The 12,702-nt window shown below is 46.1% G+C and overlaps 1 non-coding gene across 1 annotated transcript; it reads left to right on the top strand.

Moving 5' to 3' along the window:
- The first annotated feature begins 7,234 nt into the window (after positions 1-7,234).
- On the top strand, positions 7,235-7,372 carry LOC119927840. Its single transcript, XR_005450808.1, has one exon. It is a non-coding gene; the product is annotated as a small nucleolar RNA SNORA7 (small nucleolar RNA).
- Positions 7,373-12,702: the final 5,330 nt, after the last annotated feature.

Raw genomic sequence — 12,702 nt, 5'->3', positions numbered from 1 at the left:
TGGGAGAGTACAATAGAACAGAGCTGGTAGATGTGTATGCTGCCGTCAAGGAACTCACAGTCAGGAAGAGAACTCCTAGACCCATGATTTCTGCACTAAATGAGGATAGCAATGAGTTGATTTGCGTTTGAGTTAAGTGAAGTGGATTTAGAGGTCTGGGAAATGAATCGGGAAAGCTGGTTGGAGGAGGGGGGATTTTAGCAGTGCTCAGAATTGGAGAGGACCTGTGCTCTCTCTGATTTTGAATGGGTAAGGGACGGAGTTCCAGACTAGGATGGAAATGGGAGAGTCGAGCGTGAGTAACAACTAGAAAGTTGCTCTGATAGCTGAGAAGACAAGTTGAACGGTGGAAAGAGGGTGATGTGCAGCCAAAGGTTGAAGAGCCTTCAAGCCGATTATGAGTTTTTGTTGCTTGTGAAAAGACACAACTTGTCTTGAGAGGAGGTTGAGGAGAGGAGAAGACACAGGCTGAGCGATGCATTAGGAAAGGATTAAATGAATGATGAGGTATGCTTGTGTTTGTGTGTGTAGAGGTGTGAATGCAGAAATGTCAGTAAATTGAATCAGTTTGATGTGTATATGGTTTTTTTGTTGTTCGTTTTATGGCATCGTTAAGTGCTTATTATATGCCAGGTACTGTACTAAACACTGGGGTGGATACAAGCTAATCACGTTGGACACAGCCCATGACCCACTTTGTGTTTTCAGTCATAATCCCCAATTCACAGATGAGGTAACTGAGGCACAGAGAAAGGAAGTGACTGGCCCTAGGTCATACAGGGGACAAGGGGTGGAGACAGGATTAGAATCCAGGTTCTTCTGTCCACCAGGCTCATTCTCTCTGCACTAAATGGATGAATTTATGTATAAAGGCACTCCTTGTTTGACTCTAAAACCACCGAAAATATTTCACAACAGTCATGTTCATATCCTTATGTTCTCTGACCTCTCCTATCCCCTATTCATTTTAGTTTCAGTCTCCTCAAAGATAATACTCTTGATATTTGTTAACTGCTTACGATGTTCCAAGCAAAGTATTAAGTGCTGGGGGAGATTAAAGGTAATCTGGTAGAACACAGTCCTTCTCTCACAAGGGATTCACAAAGTAGAGGGGGAAACGGGAATCGAATCCTCATTTTACTATCGAGAAAACTGAGGCTTAGAGAAATTAAGTCACCTTCTCATGGCTATACATCTGACAAGTGGTAGAGTTGGGATTAGAACCCAGGCCCTCTGACTCCCAGGCCTGTTTTCTTCCCAATAACACCCTGCTTTTACACAGTTCGAAGCTTGGTGCTTCCAATAGAATGGAAGTTCCCTCGGGGTAGTGATCACGTGTCCTCTTATTCCTTCTCCTACAACATCAATGCCTCTAAACTGAAGTCAGTCGTCCATCCATCTTTCTGTGCAGGGAGTCGACATCATTTCCCAGAATTGCTCATTATCTCCACGGTGAACTCAGAGATTATTTTGAATTCAATAACTGTCTCCTCTCCATAGAGAATCACCATTAAGTGTCATGGTAATTGCTTCATTCATCCCATCAATTGACTCTAACTTTGGCTCTTCCCTCATCCATTGCAGAAAGTCAATGCTGCCTCCCCAAAATGCCCAACGTCTCCAAGGTGAGAGAATTCCTCCTGCTGGTTTTCTCCGAGGTCCGGGAGCTGCAGCTGGTCCAGGCCTTCTGTTCTACCTGGAGGTCCTGACGGGGAATCTCCTCATCGTTACCGCCACCACCCTCGACCGGCGCCTTCACACTGCCACATACGTCTTCCTCAGGTATCTGTTTGTCCTCGACCTCTGCCTCTTCCCCGTCACTGTCCCCAAATCTGTCACCATCTCCTTGACTAATAACAGCTCCATCTCCCTCCTGGACTTTGTGGCTCAGCTCTTGCTGTTGGTCTTGTTTGCCACTTCAGAGGATTTTGTTCTCAAGGCGATGCCCTACGACCGCTACGCCGTCATGTGCCTCCCCCTGCACTACGGCGTCGTCATTAACAGAGTGGCCTGTGGGAAGATGGCCTCCATCTTGTGGCTTGGTGGAGTCCTGATTGGAGTCCTGTTTTTAGCTCCGACCTTCTCTCTGTCCTTCTGTAGGTCCAATGTCGTCCAGCAGTCTTTCTGTGACGTCCCCTCCCTGTTGAAGATCACCTTCGCTGAGGACCATGTCGCCGTCGATGTGAGCATCACCGCCGGGGTAGAGTTAGCCATCGTCTGCTTCATTCGCATCGTCGTCTTGCATGTGCGCATCTTCCGGGCCATGCTGAGGATGCCGGCCTCCGAGGGCCAGGACAAAGCCTTCTCCACCTGCTTGCCTCTTTTCTACATTGTTAACGTTGTCATTTCGACAGCCGTCACCACACATCTGAACCCACCCTCACACTCCTTCTCGACGCTGGACCTGCTGGTGTCCGTGTTCTATGCAATAGTACCTCCTGCTCTGAAACTCCTCATCTACAGTGTGATGAACCAGAACATGAAGGCCGCCATCGGGAGAGTCCTAAGGAGTAGGGCACGCTATTTCCAGGAAAAAACTGTCTCCTTGTGTTGGTATTGCCATCGCTAACCTCAGTAAGACACCCTACAGAAAGGTGCATATGAGCAGTTGTCTTTTCTAGCTGAGAAAGGAGGCTTTCTCAGAGTCCGGAGGCATGTCTGATAATACTAGTGTGTGATACACAATCCAGCCTTAGAGGGCATTGCACTGGGGTCGATACAAGCTAACAGATTGGATCCAGTTTATATCCCACAAGGGGCTCAATCTTCATCCCCATTTTACAAAATAGGGAACTGAAACTCCAGAAAAGTGAAGTGACTTGCCCAAGTCCCACAGTAGACACGTGGCAGACCCGGGACTATCGCCCAAGTCCTTCTGACTCCCTGGCCTGAGCTCTATCCACTTGTCCACGCTGCTACTATTGGATAAGTCATTTAACTTTCGTAATTAACAAAGGTATTTTTTCCTTCCCAGACCACTGAAGCTCTAAAAATCTCAGGCTCACGTGATGTAGAAAAATTCCCTCCTTGTTTTGCATTCCTTAGTATCGATGTCTTCTTCTGAATAAGGCTTATCTACCCGACTTGCTATTTTTCCTTTCTGAGAGTGAACGAGTTATCAATGCTGTGACTTGTGAAGTAGTGTAACCTAGTGGAAACAGCATGGACCTAAGAGTCATTTATTCATTCATTGATTTGTTTTATTGAGCATTTACTGTGTGCAGAACATTGTCAGAGCGCCTGGGTAGACTGTAAGCTCATCCAAACTGCCAAGGCTGTGCCACAGTGCCAAACCCCGGCAGGCAGTTGCCTGGTAGTCATGACTGGGCAGTGGATAATAATAATAATAACAGTAATAATAATAATAATAATAATAATAATAATAATAATAATGGTATTTGTTAAGATCTTACGATGTGCCAAGCACTTTCATTAAGCAGTGGGGTGGATACAAGATAATCAGGATGGAGGGGCTTGTGAGGTTTGGGGCCATTGCACTGGACAATGCGCCCCTCCTGCAAGTCCCCTGCCCGGTCGGGGGACATGGCCCTGGTCTGAACCCCAACATAGGTCCCGAGTGCGAGCATCTCCCCTGACTGGCTCCTACTCTTCCATCTGCCTCCTTGTCCTACCACCCCCGTCCACCAAAGTCACTCTCAGTGGGGCAGCGTGGGTCTGAGGGGACCTGATCTCCAACTCCCCTTGGTCTTCTGGGAGGGGCAGGTCACGAAGTCTCCAAGATATGCTCTATCAATTGCAGTGATAGACTACTGGATGGATGAATGCATAATAATAATAATAATAATGGCATTTATTAAGCGCTTACTATGTGCAAAGTACTGTTCTAAGCGCTGGGGAGGTTAAAAAGTGATCAGGTTGTCCCACGGGGGCTCACAGTCTAAATCCCCATTTTACAGTTGTGGGAACTGCGGCACAGAGAAGTTAAGTGATTTGCCCAAAGTCACACAGCTGACAATTGGCGGAGCCGGGATTTGAACTCATGGCCTCTGACTCCGAAGCCCGGGCTCTTTCCACTGAGCCACGCTGCTTCTCATGGATGGATGGATGGATGAATGGATAGATGATTGGATGAGAGGAGACAGCTCTGAGTACTGGGATCCTGCCAAAGGATCTTTTACTCCCCTTCTTCCAACGGTCATACCTACCCTAGGTATGTTTCTTGTTTCTTGTTCTCCACCTCTTCAGAGCTTTACTGAAGGACATCTCCTCCAAGAGGGCTTCCCTAAGTCCTTCTTTTCTTCTCTTCCACTCCCATCTGCTTCGCCCTGACTTGCTCGGTTTATTCATCCCCTCCCAGCCCCACATCACTTATGTCCATATCCATAATTCATTTATTCATATTACTTACTACCTGTCTCCCACTCCAGACTGTAAGCTCACTGAGGGCAGAGAATATGTCTGTTACATTGTTATACTATATTCTCCTAAGCGCTTAGTACAGTGCTGTGCACACCGTAAGCACTCAATGAATATGATTGACTGGCTCAAATTATTTTATCATCATCATCATCCTCAGTCAGAAGTATTTATAGTGCATGTACTATGTGCAGAGCACTCTACTAACAGCTTGGGTGAGTACAATACAACAAAATCAGCCACCACGTTCCCTGCCCATAGCAAACTAGCAGTGTAGAAAACAACCTAATTGAAAATTTGGTTAGCACACTGGATAAAGTCACCCAGACCTGACACAGTTGGGCGTCTGAAATGTCTTGGATATTAGAAAGGGATTCCACAGGCTATCCCTCCTAATCCCAGTACTTTAGGAAAAATCAAAGCAATGCAGGGAATCACTGTGGTCCATCCATCCGGATTCTAATCCCGGCTCTTCCACTAGTCTGCTGTGTGAGTTTGGACAAGATCCTTCACTTCTCTGACCCTCAGTTACCTCATCTGTAAAATGGGGACGGAGACTGTGAGCTCCTCGGGGGACAGGGGACTGTGGCCAACCCGATTTAATTGTATCCACTCCAGTACTTAGTACAGTGCCTGGCACAAAGAAAACGCTTAACAGATACCACAATAATAATAATAATGATAATTATAATTACTATCATTACCCCACCTGGAAGATACCCTAAAAAAGCAATTACAAGATCCCCCTAAACATACTTTGCAAGACTGTGCAGGGGGTAGCTGGATCTAACCCAGGAATTATAATTTCTGGGGATCCTGATCATAAGCATAATTATTTAGCAGACCATAATTATCAACATTATCAATATAGTTTTTATTAACAGTTTACATGCAAAAGTTTACACCTACTTCATTAGTAAATTAACACCATCAGGTCTGAGTTCCGCAAAGTTTCACCTCCCCCTTCTCCATCCCCCCAATTGTCAACCCACTCTGCTACTTACCTATCCTTCCCAGCAGTATCTTCAGATGAGAGCTCCTCCCTTCTCTCAAGTGCCACCCCATCAACCTGTGCTTCGGAACCCATTCCCTCTCACTATATGAAAACTCTTCCCTCCTTCCCTCCTTAACTTCCATCTTCAACCGCTCACTTTCCACTGGTTCCTTCCCCTCTGCCTTCAAACATGCCCACGTCTCCCCCATCTTAAAAACCTTTATTGATCCCACTGCCCCTTCTAGTTATCGCCCTATATCCTTCTTACCTTGCCTTTCCAAACTTCTAGAACGAGTCGTCTCCACTCTCTGCCTCGAATTCCTCAACTCCAACTCTCTCCTAGACCCCCTCGAATCTGACTTCCGTCCCCTACGTTCCACCGAAACTGCCCTCTCAAAGGTCACCAATGACCTCCTACTTTCCAAATCCAATGGTTCCTCCTCTATCCTAATCCTCCTCGACCTTCCAGCTGACTTCGACTATGTGGACCATCCTCTTCTCCTCAACATGCTATCCAACCTTGGCTTCACGGACTCTGTCCTCTTCTGGTTCTCCTTTTTATCTCTTTTTATCTGAAAACAAGACCCCGAGCAGCCCTCCGCTGAGCCAGGAGGCGGCCGCCATTTTCTCACAAGTCCCTAGTTTCATGAGGACCTCGTAGCGCAGGGGCAAGCAGATGGCAGCATAGCGGTCGTAGGATATCGCCATGAGGACAGAAAAACTCCGAGGCAGGAAACAGGACCATCAGGAAGAGCTGGGTGGCACAGCTCAAGAACGAGATGGCTCGGCAGTTAGTCCAGGACGTGGTGACGGATTTCTGGACAGTGGTGGAGATGAGGCAGAGATCGATGAGGGCCAGGTTCCTCAAGAAGAAATACATAAGCGCTTAGTACAGTGCTCTGCACACAGTAAGCGCTCAATAAATACGATTGATGATTGATGATGGGGGTGTGGAGACGCCTGTCGAGGGCGGTGAGGGCGACAATGAGGAGATTCCCCATCAGGGTCTCCAGGTAGACCAGGAGGAACAGGGCAGTGTGGACCAGCTGCAGCTCCCGGACATCCGAGAATCCCAGCAGGAAGAATTCCCTCACCACAGAGATGTTGGATATTTCTGGTGGATGATGTCGACACCCTGCACAGGAAGAGGGAAGACTTCCATTTGCAGGCCTTGATGGCATCGATAAAGCAATCAACATTAGTTCATGTAGGAGTAAAGCAATCATTTGCATGTACTGAGGGACTATGCACTATTGCACCCACAGAGTGCAATAGTATTAGTACAAATGATTCCTGCTTTCAAGGAATTCCAAGCTCACAGTCTTGTAGCATACAGGAAAGGGCACAGTCTTTGGAGTCGGAGGATTTGGGTTCCAATTCTGGCTCTACCACTTGCCTCCTGTGTGATTTTGGGCAACATATTTAACTTCTCTGAGCATCAAATTCTTCATCTATAAAACTGGAAATTCAAGACCTGAATTTCTGTCCGCTTCTGAGATTGTGAGCCCAGTGTGGGGTAAACACTGTGTCCTATTTGATTACTGTGCACCTACCTCTGTACATACTACTATGCATGGAGTATAATTAGCATTTAACAAGAAACACAGGTATTATTATTATTATTATTTGGGGAGATAGAAACCTAAAATAAATTGGAGATAGGAGACCACCAGAGAACATAAAAAGATGAACTTGTTGCTGGGAAACGGGGTAAATCGACATATTTATTGAGTAGTTACTGTCTACAGAGCACTGTAGTAAATGGTCGAGAGAGTCCAACATAATGGAGTTGGTAGGTACGGTCCCTGCCTACGACGAGCGTATAGCGTAGAAGTGATTTTATACTCAAACTAATATCCTCAGCCCCTCTCAGGATCGCTCCTGGAGAGTTTCCAGTACTCTACCAGTTTCGGCTACGGGAGGGAGAGTCAAACAGAGGTCTGTCCATTCCATTCCTGGCTCGGCCAGTGGCTAGTGGGTGGAAGGTCATCTGCTACCAGTCAAACTCATCTATGCTGGGTATCAACGGCATGGGACAGTGTCGAGGGCAGAAACTTAAGTTTACTGCATGGAAGAAGGTTAATCACTGCCATATGTTTACCAAGAAGGTTTTATGGATAAACTACCTGTAGTCATCCTGGTATTGCATATCCATAGAGTTTTCTTGGTAAACATAAAAAAGTGTTTTACCGTTGCATCCTTCCGTTCAGTGAAATCCTGTCTCTGCTGTTATCTTTGATCCACATTTGGTCATTTGTTCATCTGCCTTTGACTCTTTCCTATCACGCTGCTGACCAACAAAGATAAATCAACTTTGTCTGACGCTTCCGCTTAGACCTTTCCATTATGGGTATCCCTAGCGAGAGTATCTCTCAATGGCATAGCTCTAAATAACACTGGCATAAGCAAACTCTCCTGCCACCGTAAGGCATTGACTCGTAGGAAACCTTTGGTACAGAAGAATTGATGATGGTACCGGGGTTTTTCCCAGAATCAGTCACACTCTCATCCCTGACAATCACCTTCCCGCTGGAAACGTTTTTCACATACAGGAATCACTGATAGCCGAATTGACTGTAGCATCCGAGCCTGGAGAGAGGATGCCACTATAGCCAGGGTGGGGATGCTGGAGGGAGGAGAGCTGTGTCGGTGATGGGGACATTGGTGGAAAGAGCACGGGCCTGAGAGTCAGAAGGATGTGGGTTTTAATCCCGGCTCCCTCGCACGTATATTGTGTGACCTTGGGCAATTCACTTCCCTACCCTGTGCCTCGGTTACCCCATCTGTAAAATGGGGATAAGAGTGTGAGCTCCATGATGGACAGGGACTGTGTCCAACCTGATTACCTTGTATCTAACCCTGCGCTTAGAACAGTTCTTGGCATACAGTAAGCGCTTAATATGTACAAAAATTATTTATGATTTATTATTGCTGGCAAGTCATTCCCTTCCTACAAGCCTGCCCTATTTGGGGTACGGTCTTGCTCTGAACTGGTCTCTCCCCTCTTCTAGACTGTAACCACTTTGTGGGCAGGGATTGTCTCTGTTGCTGAATTGTACTTTCCAAGCACTCAGTACAATGCTCTGCACAATGTAAGTGCTCAATAAATACGATTGAATGAATGAATGAACTCTAACGTGCTCCCAAGTTCGAGAATCTCTCCAGAATGCCTCCATCTCTGGCTTCATCCTTCTGGTTCCATCCTGTATCTCTCCACCCCCGCTCACCCTCACCAGGGAAGCTGAGGCTGGCGGGGGGCACTGGCTGCCTATGGACGGGGCTCGTCTCCTCTTTCTCCTAGGATTTCTGGGATCGTTCAGCAACAAAAGGCGGCCAGGAGCCCTCAGCCACTCTCTGATCTCCCATGGATATTGACCTGCTGTCCAGAAAGACCCCATCCCCATACATAAAAGCAGTCACTGCTCGGAGGGGTATCCCTGGAGGACCGGCCTGGTCCCCTGTGGATGTACCTCGTGGGCCAGGTGACATGAGAACCCTCTGGTCACAGGATTCCAGAGGTCCTGCAGAGATAAGGACCTGGCACTCCCAACTGCAGCATCAGTCCCGGCCCGTGATGTTCCTATGGCAACAACAACATCTTCTTCTACATACGTATACCCGTATCCAGAGAGAGAGCGAAAGAGAGAGACAGAGACAGAGACAGAGACAGAGAAAGGGAGAGAGTGATATGCTTCTGAATAGGAGAAGCAGCACGATTTAGTGGAAATAACATGGTCACTAAAGTCCCAGTTCTCTCGAATGCTTCCCGGCTGACCCTGGGCAAGTCACTTCACTTCTCTTGGCTTCGGTTTCCTTAACTGCAAAATGGAGATGCAATACTGGTTCGCCCTCCTGTGTAGACTGTGTACCTCATATGGGAGAGGGATTGTGTTTAACCTGAATAATTTGTATCTATCCCAGCGTTTAGAACAGTGCATGACACGAAGTAAGTGATTAACAAATACCATATCAAAAAAAGAATATATCCTCATAGCCTCACTGGGGGAGTATGATTGGGTTCTTAGAGTAACCAATGGAGAATCAGAGCCCTCAAAACAGAGGTAGGGAGTGACAGATTGGCAAGCTCAATTAGTGTCTGGAGACTAGAAGCAGCTTGGCCAAGTGGAAAGAGCCCGGGCCTGGGAGCCGGAGAACCTGGGTTGTAATCCTGATTTCACCGCTCATCTGCTCTGTGATCTTGGGCAAGTCACTTCATTTCCTAGTGCCTCATTTACCCCTTCTGAGGGAATGAGAGTCTTACACAGGATAGGGACTGTATCCAACGTGATTATCTTGTAAATACACGAGCATTTAGCCACATGTTAGAGTGACCTTGGACAAATCACTTTAATTCTCCTATACATCAGTCTCCATATCTGTGAAATGGGGATTAAATCATATGCCCTCCTTACTTAGACTGTGAGCTCCATGTGGACAAGGACTAAACCCAACCTGATTGTTCCTTCCTTCATTCATTCAATCGTATTTATTGAGCGCTTACTATGTGAAGAGCACTGTACTAAGCACTTAGAAAGTACAATTCAGCCACACAGAGAGACAATCCCTGCCCACAAAGGGCTCACAGTCTAGAAGCGGAGATATGGGCATCAAAACAAGTAAACAGGCATCAGTAACATCAATATAAATAAATTGAATTATAGATCTATGCACATCATTAATATAAATGAATATAATTATAAATGGGTACAAATATACACAAGTGCTGCAGTGGGGGAGAGGAGGTAGAGCAAAGGGAGCGAGTCGGGGTGATGAGGAGGGGTTGGAGCAAAGGGAGCGAGTAGGGGTGATGAGGAGGGGAGGGGGAGCAGAGGAAAAGAGGGGGTTACTCTGGGATTAGCTTGCATCCACCACAGCACAAAGCTCAGTAGTTGACACAAAGTAAGAGCATAACCAATAACTTAATAAAAGTCCTCACTGACCTCTGGAAGGATTCAACCTCCTCCTAGCTGGGTCTATAAAAACATGCATAACCACAGAGGTGGTGAAAAAGTGCTGAAGAGGTAATTTAAAAAATCATTCGATCTGTAGTATTTATTGAACTCCTAAGGTGTGCAGAGTCCTGTGCTATGATCTTTAAGAGACTCTTGTAGACTATCAAAACATAAACCCTCACCTCAATCTAGAGGGGGAAAATAGACACTAAAATTATAGACAGAAGGAAGAAGGAAACGCAAGTGCTTAAGTAACAGCACATGTAAAAAACTCAATCAGTGGTATCTACTGAGTGCTTATTATGTGCAGAGCGGTGTACTAAGGGCCTGGGTAGAGAATACAATGCGACAGAATTAGCGCACACGTTCCCTGATAATAACAAGTTTAAGCAAAGAGAGTTAGTAGGTGTCATCTGTAGAGAAGAGAAATGAACTGGGAAACGTTCTTTGTGTTGATGATGATGGTATTTGTTAAGCGCTTACTATATGTGAAGCACTATTCTAAACGCTGAGGTAGATACTAGGTCATCAGGTTGTTCCACGGGGGACTCACAGTCTTAATCCCCATTATACAGATGAGATAACTGAGGCACTGAGAAGTTAAGTGACTTGCCCAAGGTCACACATCAGGCAAGTGGCTGAGCTGGGATTACTACCCATGTCCTTTGACTTTCAGGCCCGTGCTCTTTTCCCTAAGCCACGCTGCTTCTCAGCATGGGATGGGATAAGATTTCAGAAGGATTTTGAAGATGGGGAGAGCAGAGCCCTGGTGAAGTTATCAATCAATCAATCAATCAATCAATCGTATTTATTGAGTGTTTAATGAGTTCAGAGCACTGAACTACACACTTGGGAGAGTAAATATAACAGAGTTAGTAGCCCCGATCCCTGCCTACAGTCTATAAGGGGAGACAGACTTGAATATAACAAAATAAATGATGGATATGGACGTAAGTGCTGTGGAATCAATGAAGGGTGAATAAAAGGAGCAAATCCAAGTGCAAGGGTGACACAGAAGGGAGTGGATTGAATGGGAAGGACGTTCCTGACAGGAGGGATGGCAAGAGCTAAGGTCTGGATGGCTGTTACAGTCTCCCTTCCCTGCTCAGGGATCGGAAATGGAATTTGTTAAGCGCTTACTGTGTGTCGAACGCTATTCTATGTGCTGGGGTAGACAGAGTGAATTAGGTTGGACACAGTCCTTGTCCCGCATGGGGCTCACCATCTAAGTAGGAGGGAGAACAGAAGAACAGAGGCACGGAAAAGCAAAGTGAATTGCTCAAGGTCACAAAGCAGACAAGTGGAGGAGCTGAAATTAGTACTCAGGCCCTAGGCCCGTGATCTATCCATGAGGCCATGCTGCTTCTCACTCCTCGACTTTCCTGACTTCATCCTTCACCCCACCTTCTCACCAACATGGATGCAAGCTTGATATTGTCATCTCTAATCACTGTACATGTTTCCTACTACTGTCTTCCATCCACAAGGAATCGGGGTTGCTACATTTCAGGTAGCAGTAAGAAATTATAAGTGTAATCAATCAATCAGTCAGTCAATCAAGGGTGTTTATTGAGCACCTTTTATGTGCAGAACTCTGTACTAAATGCTTGGGAGAGTCCAATACAGCAGTCCAATGAGCTGGGAGTGAACTCTCAAAGTCAAAGAAGGAACATGGTTTTACTAGTAGAACATGGGCCTGGGAGTCAGGGGACCTGGGTTCTAATCCTGACTCTGCCACTCATCAGCTGGGTGACTTTGGGCAAGTCACTTAATTTCTCTGGGCATCAGTTACCGCATCTGCAAAATGGGGATTAAGACTGTAAGCCCCAGGCGTATCTACCCCAGTGCATAGAACAGTGCTTGGCACATAGTAAGCATTTAACAAATACCATCATTATAATTATTATCGTTATCATTATTAATTTCATCTCCTCCCTTGTCTGCTTTGTGACCTTGGGTAATTCACTTCACTTTTGTGTACCTCTGTTCTACAACTACACCCCAGGTCACAGTCTTTAGTCCCTTGGAATAATAATAATGATTGTAGCACTTCTTAAGCACTTATTATGTACGAGGCACTGTATTAAGTGCTGGGATGGATACAAGCAAATTGGGGTATACACAGTCCCTGTCCCACATGTCCCACCTAGTCTTAAAACCCATTTTACAGATGAGGTAACTGAGGCACAGAGAAGTGAACTGACTTGCCCAAGGTCTCACAGAAGACAAGTAACAGAGCCAGGTTTGGAACCCAGGTTCTTCTGACTCCCGTGCTCATGCTCCCATCCATTAGGTGGTGCTGCCATTCAAGCCAATCTACATACTCTCCATTGCCTTCCTATTTTCCACTGCTGGTATCTTGCTCACATTTTCTAATCT

Source organism: Tachyglossus aculeatus, chromosome 4, assembly GCF_015852505.1.
Source record: "Tachyglossus aculeatus isolate mTacAcu1 chromosome 4, mTacAcu1.pri, whole genome shotgun sequence".
Lineage (NCBI taxonomy): Eukaryota > Metazoa > Chordata > Mammalia > Monotremata > Tachyglossidae > Tachyglossus > Tachyglossus aculeatus.
The sequence above is the reverse complement of the archived record's forward strand: the minus strand, read 5'-3'. Positions and strand labels throughout refer to the sequence as shown.